The sequence below is a fragment of the Polypterus senegalus genome, chromosome 4, assembly GCF_016835505.1.
Source record: "Polypterus senegalus isolate Bchr_013 chromosome 4, ASM1683550v1, whole genome shotgun sequence".
In the NCBI taxonomy this organism is placed as follows: Eukaryota; Metazoa; Chordata; class Cladistia; order Polypteriformes; family Polypteridae; genus Polypterus; species Polypterus senegalus.
The window spans coordinates 1,043,055-1,054,267 of record NC_053157.1 but is presented as its reverse complement, the minus strand read 5'-3'; positions in this window follow the sequence as shown (position 1 = coordinate 1,054,267).

Sequence of the window (11,213 nt, the reverse complement as noted above, 5' to 3'; positions counted from 1 at the left end):
TGGCGTGCCGACTCTTGGTCGTTGTGTCGTCTCCATGTCCGAAGTGCAGAGTAACACATCACTGAGCCAATCAGGCGCGCCCGCACACCTGTTCATGACCTTAGCAGCCAATCTGGCGGCAGCAGTGCGATGTATCCAATCACCCGGCAGCTGCAGGTCAGGAGCTTCAGTTCATGTTGACATCAAACAGCAGAATGACCTTAGCGACTTCCACCGTGGCATAGACAGCTGGTTTGAGGATTTCTGTAACTGCTGGGGTTTCCACGCACAACAGGCTCTGGAGTTTAATCAGAGTGGGGATAAAAACAGAAACATGTCCAGTAAGCAGCAGTTCTGTGAATGAGAGGGGACAGAGGAGAATGACCGGTGGTGACAGGAAGTGACTGAGATGACCAACTGTGGTGAGCAGAAAAGCACCTCAGAATGCACAACCTGTTGAACCCTAAGGCGGGTGGGCTACAACAGCAGACCAGGTCAGGGTCCATTCCTGTCAGTCAGTAACTAAAAGCGGAGGCTGCAATGGGCACTGCAGGGTCACCAAAACTGGACAACTGAAGACCGGAAAGACATAACCTGCTCTGATGAATCTCCATTTCTGCTGATGCACACAGATGGTAGGCACCAACACTATGACTTCATACACTCAACCTGCCTGGTGTCAACAGTCCAGGCTGCTGCTGGTCATGACCTGACAATCATGCCAATCAATCACCACCTGAATGCCACGGCCACTCTTCTAATGGTTCCTTCGAGCATTAATAATACACCAGGTCACAAAGCAAACTGGACTCATTAACGTGACGAGGAGTTCTGTGCTCTTCAGTGGCCTTCCCAGTCACCAGATATGAATCCATTAGAATACCTCGGGGATGCGCTTGAACAGAAGAGTCATTCCTGCGCCGAAGTCCTTGGAATGACAATTATACAGAAAAGCGTTCCTTTTGGATGTGACAGCCTGCGCGTAACACGGATAAGCGGCGCACGCGCAAACCAGCCCCAAGGCCACGCCCACTCCTGGGTTGCTCTTCAGTCTTCAGACTCTCTCGGTGACGCCGCTCCTCTGCTCCTCTGCTCCTCTGCGTTTCGTTCTTTTCTCGCTGTACTTGTTTTAAGTTGCCGGAGTTTTTCACGGCATTGTCATATTTTAGTCGACATTTTGTTTTCTAACGAGCTTTAATTGGCCTAAACGCCGCCCATCTTTGCAAATATGAAAGTCGCCGCTAACTGAAGAGAAGGAAAGAAGTGCCTGGCGGGGTTGGCAGAAATGACTGATTGTGATATTGTGGCTTCTAAAGTTCACTTCGTGCATCGCTTAAGTGACATCGAAAGGTTCGAGGCTCATATCTAACTAAAATGAATATGGAAATCTGATATTAATCTACACGGACCTTGTACACGAACGCATCTTCATTTTGTTAAATTGACATGAAGTAGAAACGAAAAGCCGAGTGACGGGACGGTGGCGCAGAGTTCATCATCCACGCTCCTAAATGTCTAAAGCGGAATTGTGAAGTGGGATGGCCCGTCGTTTGATGTCAGCAGTTCAAAACGGATAGCGAAGTTTAAAATGTGAATATCATTCGCTTTAAATGTGATATGGATATGCGTAAGGCTGACATAAAAAGTGAAGAAATCGAGAAGACAGAATGTAGTGAAAGAATTCTTCAGTAGGAACTACTGGGTCTCCGTCATATCAAGAGCAATATGTCTTTATAATGTCTTTATAGCGCCTTACTGGGACTGCTCTACTTAATGTTAGCCAAGTCGGAAGTCTTCTTTCTTTCTTTCTTGTAAGATATTCCGGTGTGTATTGAGTGGGGCTGTTGTTTGTTATAATATGTATTTATTTATTGACCTTCTGTAAGAAGTCAGATGAATAATAAAACAAATAGATAAACATCAAAGGTATTACATAATAAAGAAATAGACAGATGTGGAAGGCTTTAAAAGATCCAGTAATAGGTACAAACTGTAGACATGAAAGGCACTATATAATCACTAGATAGATATGAAAGGCACTATATAATAGATAAATGTGAACGACACTATATAATAAATAGATGTGAAAGGCACTATAGATAACAGATAGTGTGATGGGCCACCAGGGTCCTTACCTGGCAGGGATGCCTTCTTTATTGAAGCACTGACAGAGCGGGTACACCGAGGACATGGCCTCCCCCAGAGTGCTACATGGAGGTGGTGTGGAGGCAGAAGGAGTGACAGAGACAAAGAAGAAAAGAAAGTGCTGTGCTGATTGCATTGTGTTTGGTGCTGGAGGGAAACGAAAGAGAGACGCGTTTCTCGTTGAAATAAAGCCTTGTGTGTTGCTGGACTCGTGCCTGGTGACTGTCTGTGTCAGGTCTGGGGAGCTGGTGTGCCCCCTGGTGGCTACAAGAGATGGACGGATGGATATGAGAGGCGCTGTAATGGGCAGATATGCTGATAAGCAATGCATTAAGCCACAGATAGATTCATGTAGAGGACACTTTGTAGTGTAGTGTAGTGTAGTATACTGTAGAAGTGAAAGACAATAAATGATCCATGTAAAGCCCCCCAAATGTGAAGGCATGATGGTGGTGTAGATTAGGGGGTCCCATTTCATTTCACACTACGGTTTGGACCACACAGTTCATCACAATGAGATTTTGGCAAACCTAAAAAGTCAAAAGCCCAAGGTGAGGTTCCTCCTTTCGTTCATTCTGCACACTCGGCAGTAGACGTCACCGTCCACAGCCCCTGAGGTTGTCCCGTCGGTGGCCTTGAGTGTGTGACGCAGTAAACGCGTGGCCAGCCCTCCTGCATGTGTTGATGTACGGCTGATAAAAACCCGAAGGCAGTGGGTCCCAAACTGAGACGTCTCCCGTGTGATTAAAAGCAAACCCCCTGACCAGCAGTGAGTGGGTGACACAGCAGGGACACTCGGGCATCGTCTCGTTTTTATAAAAATGTGAACCTGAAACATCTCCACGCGTCGCACAGTGTAGACAGAAAACAAAGTCCGCCGTCTTTTCATGTCCCACTCAGTGCTAATAAACTGGGCGGCCACAGTGAGCTTCGGTAGCATGAGGGGTCCGTCAGCCAGTCGTTAACGCTATGGCGGGTGCTCAATCGCCGTTCATGTCTGAGGGTGAAGTGTAGGGACCACCGATTGGCTTGTGTACCCACGGGGCTCAGTGATGTCACAAAACTCTTTTAAGAAATCCTCAAACCCGGGGTCTCCTACCACTGCCTGCAGTCACACGTAGAGGCCACTTACCATAAAGACCCTGCGGGCCAGTGGTGGGACTCCTCTTTATTTGACCATCCATCCATTTCCTAACTCGCTGAATCCAAACACAGGGTCAAGGGGGTCTGCTGGAGCCAATCCCAGCCAACACAGGGCACAAGGCAGGAACCAGTCCCGGGCAGGGTGCCAACCCACCACAGGACACACACCCACATGCCAAGGTCAATTTAGAATCACCCATCCACCTAACTGGCATGTCTTTGGACTGTGGGGGGGAAACTGACGCAGATACGGGGAGAACATGCAGACTCCACGCAGGGAGGACACGGGAAGTGAACTCTTAAGGGTCTCCTAACTGCGAGGCAGCAGCGCTACCACTGCGCCACCGTGCCACCCTGTTTGTTTGTTTGTTTGTTTGTTTGTTTTGCTGAACTCCGGTGACTTGAACATCTGGATGATGCCATCAAGCAGCACACCGTGGTCATCATCTGATCTATCGCTCGCTCTCCATTGCTATCGTAATTCATGGGGAGCCCAACATGTTCCCACACAGCTGATTTATAAAAACAGGGGGGTCTTCAGCTCCTCTGTGGCGTTTACACTCGCCCACCACAGTCTGACTGATTTCGGGAGACGCCGGTCAGCTTGTGGTTCAGCTCGCTAAAGGCTTATGGTTTGATGTTTCCACGTGGTCACGTTGGGGAGCAGACAGAGGTGTCACATGAGGAAACACCTCGGGATCCTGCGTGGCAGCCCCCCAAAGGCAGACATGCGGTTCAGGCAGTCCCACCCTCTATCTGCCGCAGCCAGTCCCTGGTCTCCAACAATGAGCCGGATCATCCTCGGGTAATCATGCCACATGGCCATAGTGCCGTAGGTGACAATGCAGCTCATGTGCCTCGTCCAGGACTCCGTGAGCAACACAAAGGCAAACCAGCGGCCCCCAAGGACCCTCTGAAGAGACACACGTGAATGGGGTCCAGTCTTCATGTTCTGGTCACTGGATATCCGTCCATGTCTCACCACCATAAAGGGACTCTAAAGACTTGGACCTTCGTCCTTTTGCGCCACACACCCCTTTCCAGTGACCTCATGAACCCCCATGTGACTTCATAGGAAGTGTCACCAGCATCACATGAATGTCACTGCCGAGGTCAGTAAACCTCTCGATGACGAGGTCGACATTCTCTCCAGTGCCGTGCCCATGAGGTCATTAAAGGCCTGGCTGCTTGGTTTTTATCAGGACCCTCGCAAGTCGAGATCGGTGAGTCTCTCTTCAGCAACAGATGTAAGGTGGTATGGAGCTCACACTTGCAAATTTGGTTCTGCGTTACACTAATCTGTCTTTGCCGTTGATTCCCTGTGCCAATCCGTATGCCCACACCGTGACAGTTCGGTAGGAGTACGCATCCCGTTAAAGAACATTAAAAAGAACTAAATAAGACACTCTATAATACAAGAACAGAGAGCTTGACCAGTAGGGGGGCCAGTGAGCCCCCAAGCACACCAGCATACACACCGGTCCCGGGTTCAAAGTAAGATTTTATTTTTCATAAGTTCCTCTCACAGGCTTCTCTCAAAGGTCACACAAGCACACATACCAACACTAATCTTCTTCCCTCTCTTTGTCCTTCCTCCTTCTTCACCATCCTCTCCTTTAGGTGAGCGTCACCTTCGTCCACCCGACTCTCAATCCCCTTATTTAATGCCAGACCTGCACCATATGTTGGAAACGCTTCCAAGTTAGGCCTAAGTACCTTAAAGTGAGGTTGTCTGTCCCTGCAGCTCCCCCTGGTGGCACCCACAGAGCCCTACAGGGCTGTCTAATGGGGCTGCAGTTCCCAGCCTGCCCTGTGGGTATCCATGTAGGCACCGTAGCCCATGGTGACTGCCACCTGTTGTATAGTCCAGGTGAGTGGTCTCTCTCTGGCCTCCAGGCCGGATAAGGAACCTTGGACCATCCCGGCCGGGATGCCAGTCCATGCTTTGGTGTTCATGACAACAGATGCAAGCTGTGCCATTGCAGTGTGTTGTTTTTGACCCAGCTGACTGACTGGCACCCCAAGTGTTAATGCCAGTTCCACACGCTAAGCTCCTGTAATTCGCCTTCACCTGTCGACGTGATGTCCTGCATGAGGTGACATGGCTGGCTGTCTGTCAGGAGGTGTTAATTTAGCTTCGCCGTGTGCCTTTCGCTCCGAGGAGGTGCCCACTGATGCCTTTAAAAACATAAACCAAACAAACATTTGAAAATGAGCGCCCGTTACGGCACTAGACAAATGACGGTGACATCAGCAGCAGAGGTGCCACTTATCACGGGGGGTGTCTAATTACAGGGGCTGAGGTGTAGAAGACACGCCAACACGGGACTCCACTCCTGGCCTGGAGGTGCCTGCAGCGACCAGCTGGGCACTTTCCTGGTTGGTGTCCATTGGGTACTTCTAGAATATTCACAATCAAGTGACTGCGGCTGATGACCGATGAATGGCTGCCGCAGAAGGCTTAGGACTGGTCACTGAAGTGCTGCCCACTATGAAAGCCGCTATATACTGGAACTTTGATAGGCTGGCATCTTCCTTACACTTTGACATGTTGGCGGGTCCCCTCTATTAGAGCTGTGGTGGGCACTTCGCAACAATGTCACCCACACCTGACACACAAAAGCTCAAAGGTGGCGGGTGAATTGACCCCCTGTGGGTGGTCTCATGGTGGCTCAGTGGTTTCTGCCTTTCACCCTGTGATCCTGGAATGGAATAAGCCGGGAATGTTCAGGAAGATTTCGATCTCCGCTTTTTATAAGAATCCCAGAATCACCAGAAAGGACACGTATGTGTCTTGTTAAATGTGTCGGCAGACCCCTGGTGCCCCCTCTTCGTAGTTTCTGTGATTCTCTCCTAGGACTCCGCAGCTAGTCAGGGATGTCCACCCGCTGTGCGTGTATTTGGTGGCATCGGCCCTGCACTGCTTGATGTCACAAAGAGTTAAAACTCTGAGCGTCCCCCTGCTGCAGCTCGCCGTGGGGGCGGGGCCGACGAATGAGGGGCGGAGCCGTCCTCTTCAGTCTGTGCTATAAGTCAGCAGTCTGGACTTGCTACTCACACTGGACACACACAGGACACACACACACATGGCACTTTTTGGGGACTTTGTTGGACCTCGGCGACATCTTCACAAGCAAGATGACTGACAAAAGTTGACTTCGCGAGAAGAGCGTCACCCAGTGACACAGTCATCCCCAGGTGAGTGTGACCAGCTAGGGACAAAGGGCTTCTCTGTCCATCCATCCATTACCAGGCCTGCTTCAGGGCCACAGGGGCCATCGAGAGCAAAGCGGGTGCCACCTGTGTAAAGGACGCCAGCCAGTTAGTCACTTGGGTTTAGTAGGAAATACAGGAGGGTGGCACAGGGGTCGGTGTAGGAGTGTCAATGTGCAATTGTGAACGTGTCTACTGTATGAACGTGTATGCCAACACACACAGAGGGGTGTAAATGTGTGTGCAGGGCTTTGTGCTTGTGAGACCATCAGTGTGTGTGTGTGTGTGTGTGTGTGTGTGTGTTGTATGCCAGCCTTGAACCCACCACATCATTACACAGCATGGCGGTCATCAGGGTGGTCTGCTGGTTGGGAGGATTGAGATCTTCTTGCACTCAGCCAGTTGGCTCCATGGCACCTCAGCGCCACCCCCAGTCCCCCTCCTGGTACTGCAATTCCTTCATTTGGCTCTTCTGAACACCTAACGCCCTCCTGCCTCATCTTGCCCACAGGCCCCCTCCGTTATCCCAAATGTCCAGCGGACGTGAAGCAGAAAGAGGAGGGCACTTGGGCTCCACACAATCAGCCGATTCCCATGGCACATGCCATGTCTATGGATGCCCATTCAGCCTTTAACCTTCATGGTGCCCGGCTGTATTTGTCCTCTCCTGCCCACCTGGGGCTCATCCCGCTCCTTACCATCGGACTCCTCGTACAGTAGTGACCACCTGTGCATGGGGCTACTCGAGTAAGTGGGTGACTCTGTAGACTACAGGTGGCTGGTGAACTGCCTACCTTTGAGGAGTGCCAACTCTCATCTTGAACTGAATACCCATGGTGATTAACAACAACCTTTATTTCTGTCGCACATTTTCATACAAATGATGAGCTCAGAGTGCTTAACATGACGAAGAAAGAGCAAAAAAGACAAAGTAAGAATTAAAATAAGAGAACACTAATTAGCATAGAATAAGAGTAAGGTGGTCCGATGGTCAGGGAGGACAGAAAAAATAAAATCTGCAGGGGGTCCGAGGCCACGAGACCACCTGACCAGCCCCCTCTGGGCATTCTACCTGACATCAGTGACCTCAATCAGTCCTCGTGATGTTCAGGGTCCTCGTGGAAGGACTTGATGATGACGGTCATGTGGACGTCTGGCCTTGAAACCATCAATGGAGGGACATCACGGGGCTTTGATCAGGTGGTGGGGGCGCAGAAAACCGGAAAAAGAAGAGAAGGGAGAGAGTAGGAGTGAGTACGGATAACAGAGCCACCAGGAATAATTCTGGTAATTAACTGAGTATACAGAGCATCAGGATTAAATGAAAATGAAGTTACGAGAAGGCCATGTGTTCTCAGCAGAGTGTTTAAAGTGTGCCACCGTATCAGCCTGGCATATTCCTACTGGCAGGCAATTCCAGATTTGAGGTGCCTAACAGCAGAAGGCCACCCGCCCGCCTCACCACTTCTGTTAAGTTTGGCTCTTGGAATTCTAAGCAGACCCTCATTTGAGGATCTGAGGTTACAGTTTGGAATATAAGACGTCAGACATTCTGAGATATAAGATGGAGCAGATCATGAAATTACACCATCAGCAGGATTTTAAAGTCAATTCTAAATGGCACTGGTGACCAGTGTAGTGACGCTCAGGCTGGGGTGATGTGCTCGCATTTTCTTTTCCTAGTTAGGATTCTAGCAGCGCTCGTGGTAATCGCTTGATGTCTTTTTATTTTGGTGGTCCTGAGAGGAGTGCGTCACGGTAATCTACTCGACTGAAAACAAAAGCGTGAACTCATTTTTTTTTTTTTTTTGTTCTTTATTTCGCCTTATACAATTTCTTGCATTAGGAATTTGTTAGTTTTTCGCATACCCCTCGGGGTCAGAGTGCAGGGTCAGCCATTGTACAGCACAGGGCCCAGCAGAGTAGGATCTCTTTGGGCAGTGACGGGCATTCAGACTGGCAACCTTCTGGATACCAGCGCAGATAATTAGCATCAGAGCCACCACTCCGCCAGCTGGCAGCGTCTTCCATTGTTATAAGAGGTCTAACTTTTGTTATATTTCTTAAGTGAAAAAATGCTGTCCTAGTGATCTGATGAATATGTGATTTAAAGTTCAGGTCTGAGTCAATAGTTACCCCCAAATTCTTTTAATCCCAATGTATCCAGTTTATTTCTAATAACCTCATTATATCCATTATTGCCATTCCTTACGATTTCTGTTTCTCTTTGTTTAGCTTGAGATAATTACTATTCAGCCATTCAGAAACACAAGTGAGACATTGGGGTCAGTGAAACAACAGAGTCGGGGTCATCAGGCGCTATTGTGTCTCATCAGCATCGCTGTGTTGACTCACGTTGTGCCCGAACAGAAGCATGTAAATCGAAAAGAGCAGCGGACCCCTGATAGCGCCTTGTGGACCACCATATAGAATATCAGGGGTCTCTGAAGTATGATCACCACAACTAACTAAGGATTTTCTCCCTGCCAGGTAGGACTCAAACCGATTTAAGACCCTGCCAGAGAGGCCCACCCATTGACTAAGAATGTTGTGATCAATGGGGTCAAGTGCGGCCCTCAGATCTCAGAGGACGAGGACAGATAGACGGCCTCGGTCTGCGTTGACCTGCAAGTCATTGACGACTTTAACGAGTGCCGTTTCTGTGCTGTGCTTTGGTCTGAAACGTATCAAGAACTGCAGGTTTATCGAGGTGGTCATTTAGCTGCACGATGATGGCCTTCTCTAGAACTTCACTTAAGAAAGGCAGATGAGAAAGGGGGCTAAGATTGTCAAAAGCAGAGGAGCCGAGATTGTTCTTCTTCAGCAGGGGTTTAACTCAGCAGTCTTACGACAGTCTGGGAAGACCCCCGTATCTAAGGACGAGTTTACCATCAATTAGCTTGCCCGATACTTCTTTGAAAAAACTTGTTGGTAACAACGTATAGGCAGGCGCCTGCCATGCCATGAGGAGGCCACGTCACAAGGCCTTAAGTGGGTACTGTGGTCACTACAGGGATGGCACAGCAGATGACATGCCAGCTGACAGAAAATGAAACCCGTCTCCTTTGGCCCATTGTGGTGCAGTTCAGTAGATCCATCGTCTTCATTGGCATCTCACCTGTGCACTCCTAGGACAGAGTGCCATCTGCTCCATGGAGAGGGTCAATGAGTGCCATTTGTGGTGACCCCAGATATCCGTCAGACACTGACGTAAGTGTCCTTCCAACTGCAGACCCTGCTCAGATCAAATGCCATTCCCATCAGGGAGATCCTTGGTGGTGCCAGTCCTCAGTGACACTGGCATGTCCATTGTGCCCCCAACTTGAGACCCTGCACGTGTTTGAGTTTCCATCGTTGCGACTGACATCACCTGATACCCCCTATTTGGAACGGCCATGTCTGGGTTTGCTATTTTATATAGTGCCTTGTAAGGTATCTCTTTGTGAAGTGGCCATTCACGAAGTCTCCAGACCTTTCACTTTTGTCACATTTTGTCACATCCCAGCCTTCTGCTAAAATTGTTTCACTTCAACAACACTTAAGACCCCGGAATGACAAAGCCAAACGAGGAAAGATGAGATCTCAGAGTGACACAAATCCTCAGAGCCTCTGCCGTGACACCTGAACGCAGGTGAATCCCTCTCTGTTGGTCATCACTGAGATGTTTGGACTCCATCTGTGGTCAACTGGAAAGTCACCCACCTGCAGAGGAGGTCCACGGGCCAGGAGGTCCAAGGCATTGCCTAATGAGGCCCACATCTGGACAAGGCTGTGGCATCGAGGGTTCCCAAGAGCACAGCGGCCTTCACCACCCTTCAATGGACGACGTTTGGATCAAAAAGAACTCTTCCTAGAGGTGGCCATATTGCCATATGGGTCTGGTAAGAGAGGTGACCGAGAGCCTGGTGGCCACTCTGGCTGAGCTCCACAGAACACATGTGGACATTGAGGAACGTCCAGAAGATCAACCAGCACAGCAACACTCTGCCAATCTGGGTTCTATGACACATGGATGTCCACCTGAAGGCCTCTCAGACTCATCTCTGATCTGAAGACACCGAGATTGGCATCACGTTAGGAGGAAACCAAGCAGCTCTCATCAGAAACTGTTGGTGGTGGCGGAGGCATCAGATCCTGGGAGACCACCAGTCAAGAGCTGAAAAAAAGTTGAACAGAGCAAAGAGACGACGATACCCCTCATGAAGACCTGCTGCCGAGACCACTGGACCTCAGACTGGGACAATTGGTCGGCTTTAACTGGGCGCAAAGTAAAGACCACATTCTGGGTCTGCTTATGTCCTTAAGTCGGCCCAGCCATGGCATGGACTCAACCCAATCAAGACCTGAAGGTAGCCGTCCATCGATGGTCTCCATCCAGCCTGTCAGCCTCAGCAGATCACAGCAGCAACATGAAGAACAACAAATGGAGACCAAAAAAACACAACAAGGAGCAAAGAAGAAGACGGCATGAGCAAATTAGCATGAATGAGGGGTCCGACCGGTGGTCACATCATGGAGCCTCTCACTGGCTACCCCCCAAACTTTTAACACTCAAACTCACTGGCCTGAGGTGACCTGAGTGACCAGGGGCTTCAGTCCCGTTTGGGATTTTTGGCCTCATTCGCTGTGTACTTTTTTATCGTGAGGCCCCGCCCCTTTTCAATGACACTTCCCATGATCCTCCTGCAGCCCCCCGCTGAAACACCAACTTAGAAGCTCTAATCACACTGAAG